Source organism: Bos grunniens, chromosome 27 (genome assembly GCF_055505025.1).
Source record: "Bos grunniens cultivar Pamir isolate PY7600 chromosome 27, Bosgru_T2T1.0, whole genome shotgun sequence".
NCBI classification, from domain to species: Eukaryota; Metazoa; Chordata; class Mammalia; order Artiodactyla; family Bovidae; genus Bos; species Bos grunniens.
This window is the reverse complement of record NC_141191.1, coordinates 17641165-17653932: the sequence shown is the minus strand read 5'-3', so window position 1 is coordinate 17653932 and position 12768 is coordinate 17641165. Positions and strand designations below refer to the sequence as shown.

General features: G+C 42.8%; 1 protein-coding gene across 26 annotated transcripts in view; it reads left to right on the top strand.

The window, feature by feature from the left end:
• Positions 1–12768, top strand: part of SORBS2 (sorbin and SH3 domain containing 2) — a 217479-nt gene that overhangs the window by 51590 nt on the left and 153121 nt on the right. For 5 of the 26 annotated variants that reach the window (XM_086380112.1, XM_086380081.1, XM_086380089.1 and 2 more), the window contains exon 3: positions 3983–4112. The exons of the other annotated variants lie outside the window; for them this stretch is intronic. The gene's annotated coding sequence lies outside the window, so the exon portion shown is untranslated. The remainder of the gene's footprint in view (positions 1–3982; positions 4113–12768) is intronic. 26 annotated transcript variants of the gene reach the window in all.

Genomic DNA, 12768 nt, shown 5'->3' with positions numbered 1-12768 from the left:
TTATTTATTTTAATTGGAGGCTAATTACTTTACAATATTGTGGTGGTTTTTGCCATACATTGACGTGAATCAGCCATGGGTGTACATGTGTCCCCCATCCTGAGTCCCCCTCCCACCTCCCTCCCCATCCCATCCCTCTGGGTCATCCCAGTGCACCAGCCCTGAGCGCCCTGTCTCATGCATCGAACCTGGACTGGCGATCTGTTTCACGTATGATAGTATACACACTGATATTTACTGCAGATCTATTTTCTAACATTTGAAGTGAAACTTGATCTTTTAACACATGTAACTGGGTATGAAATCAGGATCAGTGAGATAAACAAATCAAAGATTTTGGCCTCAATGGCCTCAGTGAGCTACTGAGGGTATGTTCTATGCAGTGATGTTTAATGAGTGACAAGAAGGTCCACGTGAGACCTTTAGCCATTGTGATCCAAGCTAATGAATGCTTTAGCCCCTCTTGGTAGTCAAATCCAGTTTTTAAGACTTGGTGCTACTTCCAAGTTCTATGACAATTTTCGTCGTTTTATCTCCTCTGCTAATGTCTGCCAGTTAAAATCTTGCCTGGAAAACTCCGTGGACAGAGGAGCCTAGCAAGCTGAAGTCCATGGGGTCACAAAAGAGTTGCGCGTGACTTAGCAACTGAAAAACACCAATGACAAATGAACGGCAGAATCAAGAGTCACATTCCAGCGACAGTGACTCTTCCCCCTCTTAGGACAAAGGTGCAGGGGACACTAATCAGATCTTTCCCTGAACTGGACAGGACTTCTCTTTCCAGAAAGAAAGGAGCATGATTGCTCACATGGTCAAGAGTGTAGTCTGGGCATGATAACTGACCAGGCCTGTTCCTAAATGACTGGGTGGAACAGACACCTGCCCTTCCCACTCCCTCTCCCACCCTCCACTGACCTGCACTGGATATTTAATCTCCTGTGTTAAGCCACTAAAACGCAGGGCTTGTCAATTACAGACACTGGCCAACCTTACACAGTTGGTGACACTATATAGCTACATGAATCCATAGTGAAATATGTCAACATAGCCTAAAAGACTTTATGATTACATATGAAGATATATTTCTGAATTGTTGTATTATTAAAAGATACATGAATAATTTCAGAAACTCAAATCCAATGGTACTATGATTTTAAAAGAATTTTTAAAAAATCATTGAATTTAACTTTTTTATTTCATTTGAAAGTATGTAAGTTACATATATGTCTTTTAGACATGCTCATTAAATATTTCTGCTTTCTAGGAGGATAAGAGTTATTCTAACACAAGGAAAAATCCACAAGATATAAATTTTTTAATTCCCCCAAATGAAACTGTTATTCTTTCTACTTTATCTGAAAAGAGTATTTTTATGAATAATCTTTAAAAACAGATTTGAACCTGTCAATCCAAATTAGTACCCAAATTGACATTTTCCAGATTGGATTTTTAGGAGGCATATTTTACCTTGAACTCCTCAATGTATTAAAATAAGTTAAACAAAGGGAATTTAAGATTTTCCTATTATAAAGTAGTAGATCTTATTGAATCTTTATACAAATTATAGTTCCCTGATGTGTTTTTTACCAAAACTTATTTTTTTAAAAAAAGACTTCCAGACAGTTTTTCATCATCATTAAATGACTTAGGAAAGTGAAGGATAGTGCTGGTGTTTAAACGGCCATGGTTCTATATCCACTCCCCTAAAACCTTACATTGGTATTCGTGGGTCAGTGTCCTACAAAGCATAGTGGATACAGAGTTAAAATTCACTCATTAGGTCTCATTAGGATCAAACATTTATTATGCACCAATAGCTACACTGAGTGTATTTCCTAGGATGGAAATTGTTTGTGGCTAATGTGCTGTAGAACCCGTAAAGTATTCATGACTGTGTTAACTGGTTCTGAGACTGGGTCCCCCTTTATGGAATGTGTTTCATCTCAGCAGCTGCTTTATATAATTTGGCTGGGGTTTCCCCCACTAGTCTAAATGTAGCATATTAATGCCAATTTAAAGATCAAATATTATGAATAACAGACATGCATTTTGTCTAATAGATATACATTAATTACCTCAAAAGGGTTACAGATTCTTCAGGATATACATTTTTTCATAACTAAATGGGTCAGAATTCATTAGCAGTTTGGAAAGACAAATATAAAGTGGGACCAGCAGCTGAGTTTAATTAAGTTGTCAGTTCTTTCAATTTTTTTCTTTAAGGCAATTTTCTACTCTTTACATCTGAATTCTTTCTGTAAAGGACTAAGCTCAGAATATCGTTGCTTTCCATTGGCATGATTTTGATGGAAATATTTTCAGTTTATTCTTTTAAAATGGTGATGAAACTGAATATATTCTTTTAAAAGTCTCTCAGTCAATGTATAAAAGTCTAACCACAATGAATTGTTGCTTAAATTCTTTTCAAATATGTGATTGCAGGTGTGTGGGTTCTGAATACAGATGCTGTCTATATTCTTGATATTTTCCAGTGGGAAAGAGACAGTATTGCTGGGATGATGAAGAAATTTAGACCCCTGGTTTGATGATAATGAAATGAAGCTGGATTTTATAACTTGTACATATCGTTGACCCTTAAAATGATGCTTTGTATGATCATTTTCATTTACACATTGGGAAGAGCTTCAGAAGTGTTAACTTTTTCAAAGTCCCTGGGCTAGTGAGTTACAGAGCCGGGATTCAAACCTGCTTTGTGTCACATTCCAGCACCCAGATCAGCCCACGACAGCAGGGAATCTCTCCATATTAGTAGAGAGGTAAAAAGGTATTTGCAAGTAGCCATATAAATGGTTACATTTGAACAGCTTACTATTTCCCCAGTGAATACACTTAGCAACCAGCCCCACCAGATAGAAAATTAAGCCACAGAACCCAGTTAGGGCTGCAGGTGAGCAACAGTTCCCCAAAGAACAGCTTCTAATTTTTGGTTTATAAGGAGTTTAATGGGCATACACTCGGTAGGCATGCAGTTTCTTTTTGAGGTTGCATCAAAGGCTCTTATCTCTATTTTGTATTTGTTTTGTCTACACGGGCAACACAAAGTCCTCCATTAGATCTGTAAACTCCTGGCAAACGAGTCCACTCTGGCCCATTCTGCTTTGGCCTTTGCAACATCTCCAAAATTATTTCCTCATCCATCAACACATACATTAACTAACTCATCTGTATAGTTTCTTCCCTACCTAAAATTTCGCTGGCCTGAAAGTCTGTTTACTCTGAGGTTATACAGCTTCACACAGTTGTCTCTGTAATTCTGACCCCAAATGGCCAGGAATCAGAGGTCCACGTGTTAATTAGTTGGTATCTAATTAGTTCTGATATCCAATCCTACTAAGATTTCAGGTGGAAAAAAAAATGTGTTTTTTTTCTTTCTTTTTTGTTGTTACTTAAGACAACATGAGGGCTCTGTCTCTATCTCCCACAAGGCTTGACTCTCGGTGGGGTATCAACAAGGCAGGAAACTCAAAGTAATTAAATCTCCTCTGACAGTCTGGCCGTCCTGGGGGGGTGGCTCAGAGCAGGGCCAATTCCCGGAGCTGTTTGCTCTTGGCAACACCATGCCATCTTGCCTCCTGACTGTGGTGCTAGGGTCACTCCCATAAGGCACGGGTTTTTGCAACAGTGACTTACATTGTTTCAGTGTTCCTCTCCTTCCCAGATGGTCAGAAGCAACTTCTGCTTCCAGGGAGGCTGGGCACTTCAGTCTCCTCAGCACCACCAGGAGGCTGACTAATGCAATGGTGGCTGATCCCTACTGGTAGCTGTGGAATTCCATGGCTTTATCAAGGACCAGTTTTTATTAAAAGAGCCTTACTCAAAGTTTCCTAAATATGCATTAAAAAAAAAAAACATAACCATAGCAAGCAGAGCTGTATTTCCAAACATCTTTTTGGTCTTTATCTGCTCCCCTCTGAGAAAATAACACCATCCTAGCTTGGAATTCTCTCTCATTCTTCCTCAGGTTCTGTTCCAAAGGGTGGAGCCCCTCATTTTTGCCAGTGGAAAGTTGCTGCTTCTTGCAGTGGAGCACTGGAGCTCATCAATAAATTAGGCTCCAGAAACAGCCCAAGGAAATCCTATAGTTGCCAAAGGTAAAAGGTGAACCGGCTCTAATAATAAGCCAGGTTTGGCTATCATTTTTCAATATGTTACTTGGATTACCAAAAAAAAAAAAAACTGATAAACTCAGTAACAAAATCTAAACATCTAAAATCTGTAACAAAAGCATCAGAGATTACTTTGAGGTGGTGAACAAATCAACTTTATGCTTCAAATGTCACTAATATCAAAACTACAGACACAAAGCCCATGATTAATCTCTCCTATCCATTATTAGCTCCTTAAAATGGCCCCGGGCCCTCCCTTGATACCCTGGACTGGCTGTGGAGGGTGAAAGAAAGTGAAGAAAGTGCTAGTTGCTCAGTTTTGTCCGACTCTATGCGACCCCATGGACTGTAGCCCACCAGGTTCCTCTGTCCATGGGATTCTGGATTCTGGATTCCACGGGATTCTGGATTCCATGGGAATCAGGCAGGAATACTGGAGTGGGTTGCCATTTCCTACTCCAGGGGATCTTCCTGACCCAGGAATCTTCCTAACCCATGTCTCCTGCGTCTCCTGCATCTCTTTACTCACTGAGCCATTGGGGAAGCCCATCAGATGTTTGTAGGGTTAACGCTAATTTCCCAGTTACACAGTATCACCAAGAACAGCCCTCTCTACCTCAGAGCAGACCACCCCAAAATTCACAAAATGTGCCTTGAATGGAAGACAGCTTTGTAACCAGCTCTTACAGCATCTTAGACCAAACCTGGGGAGACGTGTAAGAATCCCAGGTCCAGGAGGTAGCAGCAGAGACCACATCTTCCTCCTCCAGACTGGGAGCAGTGCATGCTGGGAGAGGACAAGGGGACACCATTGCCCTGATTGCCTCTGAGTCTAACTCACTGTCTGGGGCCCAGGAAGGGACCCAGTGATGGCACAACCTGCTACCTCTGGCTGTCCCTAAGAGAGGACAGAATGGTTTCGATACTGTGGGGCTCTTATCGGGAGAAGTCAGGCCATCCTGAACACAGAGCCCATTAACTACCAGCCTCCAGGCCTCTCCTATCACACAGATCATCAAAAGCCTGTTTGCACTCACAACCAGACATATGCAGTAAGTTCAAATTATTGCATCAAGGAAAATGTGCATCCCTTACTTACCGCTTAAAGCCTACAGGCTGCAACTAGTTTAGGAGACAGTCTGGTTGATGAGGAAAGAAAATCTCCCCACACAGGGACATTTACCGGGCATTCCTAACTGTGCATCAGTCTAGGATGAACTCAGCTTGTCACAGCTTGTCATGGTTGATCCCGCCGTTCAAACACAGCCTCCATTCTCACTTAAGTAACTTGGATGAGGTAAAAGAGACCATGTGGATCCGGAGAAATCCATCCCATTTCTCAAAAATAAACCCCCAAAACCTGACTTTACGGTGATGTCAGTGGCAGACTTTGCAGAAACAACAAAATGTATTTGAATTATGTCACCAGGGGAATCATCTTTCTATAACCTTTCAAGTCACTTAAGCGTAGAGAAAACATTCTCACCTATAAATCTTACCTAAAGGCGACCCTGATGAAAAGTCACTTGCTGTTTCTCCCCCAAGTGTCTGTCATTTTGTTCTTCCTTCTGTGATTTCTCCCTCTGCTATCTTTTCCATAGCTTTTAATGTAGAAAGACAGGGTTGAAGTCTTGCTGATGAGTGGAGACAACTAAAAATATGACCAGGAAGACTTATTTGGGACAGCTGGGGCTGCCCCACTTTTCAGGAAGGCCAAAATGGCAGAGTTGTGGCCAGGGGACAGAAACCCAAGAGATCAATGAAACAGTCTTTCATCATAGGCGCCTAAGTTGGTATCTTCAAAATGTGTGTGGCTGGTAGGTGGTGGGGGCAGTATATGTTTAAAAATAAAAATGTACCATCTAAAGAGAACCAGGAAGAGAAATGCTATTTGTCTGTTGCTACTTTGTTCTTTATCTATGAAAATAATATTTAAATTTAAATTCTCACCAACTATTAAGCACGTATTCTACTAAATATCACAGCGAATACTCTAGGTAGGTTAATACATTGATTGGTACAAGAAAGTGGATTCCATATTCACCAAGTATTCTGGGGAGCCTTGGAAAGGCTTTATGGAACTACTGTGTTCCCAAATCCCACAGGAATGAAGGAACTTATAGGAGAGGCTATTTGTTTTGAAATCACCTGCACTGATCATAGTGTAACTATATAGTTACAATAGCATCCAGCCATGTGAACTTATAGGAAGAGAAAGTGGGAGACAGAAAAATAAAACAAAAAGGAGAAGGTGAGGAGGAACAGGAGGAAGAGAGGAAGAGGAAGAAGAATTAGGAGAGGGAAGAGAAATGACACCAAGAATCTTAAGTTTGCCTCTCCCACCACCCATTTGATATCTGAAGCCTCTCTGAACTTCCAGGAGTGGGAGAAGGGAAGGAAGGGTAATTGAGTAGCTAATGAAGCGAAGAAACAAGAGCTCTCAGCTACTGGGGGTACATCCTGCAAGGAGGCAATAAATCATTGCACCTCACACTTTTTAGCTCCATGTCCTCACTTCATCCTGAGGACCAAAGGATGATGGGGAAGAAATAATTACAAGCCTCACAGTCTGGTTTTACCAGTCCTGGTGTTCAGCCTCCTAGGTACCAGGCAAGGAGCAAGGTGAGCCGCCGGTGCAAAGTCCGCATCAATATCTGGGATCCAGTGGGTTCACAAGACACAGCGAGTTCACCACTCTAGGCTTTCCCACTGTGCTGAAATTTAGAGAGGTCAAATGACATCGAAAGTTCCCTCTAAGCAGCAGATTATAAAACAAGCCTGCTCACGAGGATGCTTCCAAAAAAGTAATGTGAGCATGATCATAAAAATACAAAGATACACTTAAAAAGGAGTGTGTATCAACTTAAAGAGTAACAGCACCAAAGCTCCATCTTACCCACTGTCTGATCTTGAGATGTGAGGTTCAGATCTGGGGTGTTTTGTAGATGGGGGTAAAAGAGATGCCTCCTCAGGAAGCTGGAGCTGGTACCAACTGTGTCCCAAGGACTCAGGGCTATTTGTCACCATTCTCCCTGGGGCCCTTTAGATTTGGGGTGGGGGGTGTTGATACATGCCACAAGCTGTGTGGCTGGGAATGGGGTCAGACTGTGAGCACACAGGTGTGCATGCACACTAAGTCGCTTCAGTCATGTCCGACTCAGTCTGCGACCCTGCAGAGCTTTATAAATACACCTTTCCAGCTGTGTAACGCCCATCCAGTAGCACAGCTCATGGGTTAGGAAACATTGAGTCACTTAATACCAAATTCATGCATGATTTTAGCAACTATTTCTCTTTCCTGACCTCCCTATATTTTCTGTCCTTTTTACCATAGCGGATACATCTTCACTTCTAATTTTAAACTTTGGCTATAAGTTTACTGTTATAATAATAGCTAACAACTCTTGTGTATTTCCTACGTCAAAGACACAGCGGTGAACCATTCTGGTGGATTCTTTTATTCAATCCTGGAAGTAAAGTGCCCTGGGATATAAACTCCAAGAGGGCAGGACTCTTATCTGAATTCCTTTTGCCTGGGGGCAGGGGTAGTAAGTACTCTGTAAATTTTTGCTGAAGGAATGAACAAATGGATGAAAGAGTGAAAGAGCAGCCTATGAAGTGGGTCCTATGATTAGTCCCATTTTGCGACATGAAAAGTGGCCAGTCAATGGTGAGAACAAGACACGGAGCCGGGCAGTCTGTCCCCACAGACCGTGCTTCTGATGCGTACAGGTATCACCTTCACACAAGGTGGGTTTTGTTGTATTTTTATTCACTGCTTGCTTTAGGTACTGAGTCGTCCTAAAGTGCCAGCTGGCAGGCTTGAAAGATAGGATTCTGAAGGGTTGTCTGAATCCCACAGCTAAACTCCTGGAGCCAGGAACGCATCCTCAAGAACTAGAAACTATTTTCTTCACCAAGAATGAGCAGAATTAAGAAGTCAGTGGGGCGAGTTCAGTCAGGAAGAATGCGAGGGAGCTGAGATACCTATTTCTGAGAAAGGCATGTGGGGGCGTTGGGAAGGGCTGCCAACCGCGGGGGGACTCGAGGCTGCATCAAACCGGAAGGATTCTGAGATGCAGGAGACGAGAGGAGCCAGTACCAACCAGGGTCAGGCGGAGGGCGGGTGGGGTGGGAGGCGGTGAGCATCTTAATAACTACCTTGAAAGTCAGGCGTTCAAGTTCGCTCTCGTCCGCTGGCCACTGTATGATTTGTGGCTGGGTTAGTCCAACATGAAGGACCAGAGATAAAGCAGATAAAAAAAACAAAAAATGTATTTTTAGTTTGCTTTGTGTAGAGTCTAGCACAGTGTCCAACTGGGGCCACAAAAGCAAGAGTCGTAATGAAGTAAGGAGGAGGGGAGGTCGGGGGCCTGACCCTGGCTCTGAAGCAGTGACTGGGCTGGAGAAATGAAAGGTACTATTCATCATGAACTTCTCTCTGTTCCCCTCTTCTTTCTCCTTCATGACTCCTCTCGTCCTCTCTTTATATCAAGTCTTCAGCCGACATTTCTCTTTCATGTCTTATACTCATAGACCTTGTCCATATTCAGGCAAGGCATGGACCACAGGTCCTAACTTGGCAGTTTTTAGTTAGATTTTCCCTACGAACTTTTGGGTTCTAATTCTTTTTGCCAAGGGACCAGTACACACAGTGGGAACCGGTCTGAGGTGCTTCTTTGGCATTTCTGGCCTCTTAGCATCACTCCATGTCACAGTGCAGACAAGTTGACCTTCAAGCCTTCGTTTCACTGCCTGCCAGCTTTCCTTAATGCCAAAGCCACAGATCACTCTTGGGTTTGAAATCATCTTTTCGTACAAGCAAAGAGGAAGATCCAAGCAGCACAGATAACGTGGCCTGTCCGCCCTAGTGATACTCCATAGGCTGGAGCCTCTGTGCCTGCGGATTCCTCACCCATGCTTGCTCTCCGTCACTTATGTAAATGAAGCAGCATTGCTGAGCCCGCATCATTGGTGCCCTGATGAGTATCCTGCGCACGTGTGGCTGCTGGCCAATGCAGGCCAAGTCCAGGTTCAATGTACAGGCGAGACCGGCACTTTGCTCTGCTCCAGTCCCGTAGAAGACACCCACGGCAGACTTGTATTTCTGTCCAAGGCTCCGTTTTCCATCATCTATTTTTTATAGCACTGATACTAAACCGGCTGCAGCAGATGAAGGGTATTCTTTCTGGCTCAGGCGCATCACCATGCTGGTCTGCCCCTCCTGGGAAGCAGGCTTGCTGAGTTAGCTTTTATCCTTTACCATGGGAGACTCAGTTCAACAAAACGTAAGTGTTTTGAGATGCCTGGTATTTTCAAAATGTAAATATCTACTTCCCCACACATGAGGGGCAAAGGGCCATGTGATAAGATGGAAGAGGGATGGGGGTTTTATTTGGTACCATTGGTGGCAGGATGACAGTGGGTTTGAAGATGAGCAAAAGAATTTGCGGCAACCTCCAGTTTCGTAGTATGTCATTAACTTCTGAGAGAATCTTAGTTTATTCTGAGGCAGCTTTGTGACATTTCAGAATCACACTGTCATGTGCTGTCTCTGAAATGCTTGCATATTCTCATCTTTATATGCTCTCCAAATAGAATAAGCTTGCATTTTTAGACTTCTCTACGAAGAGTGATAAAGATTTGCAAACCAGGAAATTTAAAGATAACCATTTATAAAGGACCATAAGCCACTTTCCCCATACTAAACACTCCACACACCCTCACACACTAACAAACATAAAGAGATTTTAAACATTAACTAGCTAACTAGTAATAGCATTATATATAAACTTAGAATGCTTTTGGCTTACACTAGATTTACGTAGAATGATTCATTAAATGTCAATAATAAATGACTGTATTTGTTGCCCAATATAAAGCTTTAAATCTGTAGTGTATTTCACCAGGTCGTTTGTGGTTTTATGAGAGCTAATGCTCTTTATTTCTATATGCATATTTATCACATTTCAGGTATATAGCTATTTTTGCTTTTTCAAGCCTGTTTTTCTTTTGGCCTGTATTCTCGACTCTAACTCTATTCAGCTTTTTGGTTTTGTGAATGTTATTGACATTTTCAGCTGGTAAAAAACGAAAACACCCAACCAACCCACGTGAACTGCTATTTTTCAGTGTTCCTGTGTGTCTGTGCTCTACCTAACAGCAAGATCTGTAGGACCCCAGGAAGGGAAACAAGTCAGCTCTGGGCTACATTGTCCACTTTGTATTAAACTTGACAGTTAATTTGCACGTTCACACTTTTTTAACGCTGGAGTTCTTAAAACCCTGACAGCTTGAACCCTTTTAACTTCAGCTAAGTATGCAAATAGAGAATGGAACCCAGAGGGTTCCCTTGCATTGGTATCATTTCCAAGGTATTTATTTTGGTCAAATACAGAAATTAATTCATGTTTAATACTCTCTAGTAAAAGGGAATCATATGAGGGCAGTGAGAGAAAAAGTAGTATGGAAAGTGTTACAAAACAAGCCTGAACATTCCAGTGAGGATCACAAAAAGAATTCAGAGACCAAATATTTAATCAAAATTAATTTAACAAAATCACATTAAGCAAGGATCCTTCCCCAGACCCACGGATGAAATGTTTTAAATGCTTTTTCTATATAAAGAGACATTTAATCTGATAAAGCAAGTGGCATTTTTATACTCCAGAAAAATTATTTATTCTTAGAAAAGAAGAAATCCTGGACATGTAGCCAGATATGGGAAAAAATATTTAAGGGGGAACTTGTTTTGGCAGGAAAGAGAGAGAAAAAACTTTTTTTTTTTTTTCTTCTGAAGCACTTGGCAAAGCAGAAAGCTTAAAAATATTTCCCAATTTGACCAGTTGCAAAACCACACAGCATGTTTTGCTTTTCTGGTCGGGGAGAAGGAAAAGCCTCGATGGGGACGGCCTTCTGAGTCCCATCACGTCCCCTATCTTGATGGGGGTTAATCACATTAACTCAGCGCTTGCTGGAATGCCTAAGCTGTCGTTTGTCCTGCCCCCGCTGAATGAGACACACGGCATTCTGAGGAAGAAGCCAAAGCAGCCAATTTCTCAGAAAATACGAGAATGACCCCCGGAGGTTAACAGCACAATCTTTTATACAAAAATTACTGCAAACGTGGATCACGTGTTCTTCCCGGATCCGCGGAGTCTCTGTGTGTGCTGCTCACCAACAAGCTGCCCTGACTGGATCAGATGTGCAAGCAGAAGCTGGTGAATAGAGCATGGAGCTCACATCTCCTTTTTTTTTTTTTTTTGTCCCCTAGTGTGTTATATTCCCTGAAGCAGTTTCAATGAGATAGATTAAGTGGCGAGCAAACTAGCTCTTCTGGTCTTGTATCTGGAGTCAACAAAGGGTGTTTCTGTTCGCTGAGTGGAGAGTGGAAAGGTTTGTTTATTGAAAGGAAAATTCACTGTATTATTAATTTTTTTTCCACAGTACCTCAGAGGTCAACAAGAGGTAGGCAGCAGACAGAACCTGATTGGGGGGAGATTTGGCTTTCTCTGTGGGAGAGTCCTTTAATTCCTCCCACGATGTAAAACATAAATGCTCACAAAGATGCCCTACTTTCTTTCCCTGAGGCTGGGGAGATAACCAGAAGCTCCTCGCCTTCCCACCCAAGAATCAGAACCCTCACACTGTCAAGGGTCTTACAGGCCATCTAATCTTTGAACACACAATGTTTTAACATTGTTTGTTTGTTTTAATGATAGAGTTCCTTTCCATCCTCCCTTAAGAAACCCACATTTCTTTTGAGTTGCACCTTACTGTCAGCACGGGTCCCCCTAAATGGTAGGGCCATTCAAGGGGAGACACAGGTTGTAAAGGAGCAAAGTCTTGGTCCTGATCATGGGAAGGGCAGACACAGGTGCAGGACAATCCCTCAGTCCTCCCCCTCCTCCCCCTCCTCCCGGGCTTGGCAGGTGTCAGCCGCGGTCGGGCTGGACAGCTACCGCTCTTCCTGCCCTACCTCTTTAAGCCCCCATCCTGAGACCTGAAAGCTGTGGAAATTCTACTTGTAAATGCAAAGTCCAATCCATCATTGGAAAATCAACCTCTCCTTATAGCTCACCCTGAAACATAGTGAAAGAAGCAGCACTTTGAAAGCCCTTAAATAATTGCTAAAAAGGGAGAAATTGTGGGCAATCTCAATAGCAATGAACACTGACCGTTCTTACCCTGGCTCCTGTTCTTCAGTAAATGAGGGGAGAAGCTCAGATTCATAGGCGTTGCGAAGGGCAACCCAGGACTCAGACATCCTTATGGTGCTTTACTCAACTTGTGACTTGAAGTGAATACGTTAGTGATAGGGGCCAAGGGAGAAATTACAGGACAGCCAGGTAAGCTTGTACTCTCAGGTCAAATGGATCAGGCTTTCTTGTTGGGGAACCCTCCAGTTAACCTCACTATGGGCTCCGTTCCTGATTGCTAGTCACCGCTGAGAGTGGCCACTGTGTGGGATGACCTATCTCTGAACGGGTGTTAAGCCCTGTCCTGGAGGACCCTTCGGTTGAGTGGGTTGCATCAGAGGGGCCCTGGGCTGAAGAGGACACCCGGGAATACCTGGAAACTCTTCGGGGCTGAGGGTCACCCACAGTACAAACCCTGAGCTGTGACCAGGCAGCCTTAGCTC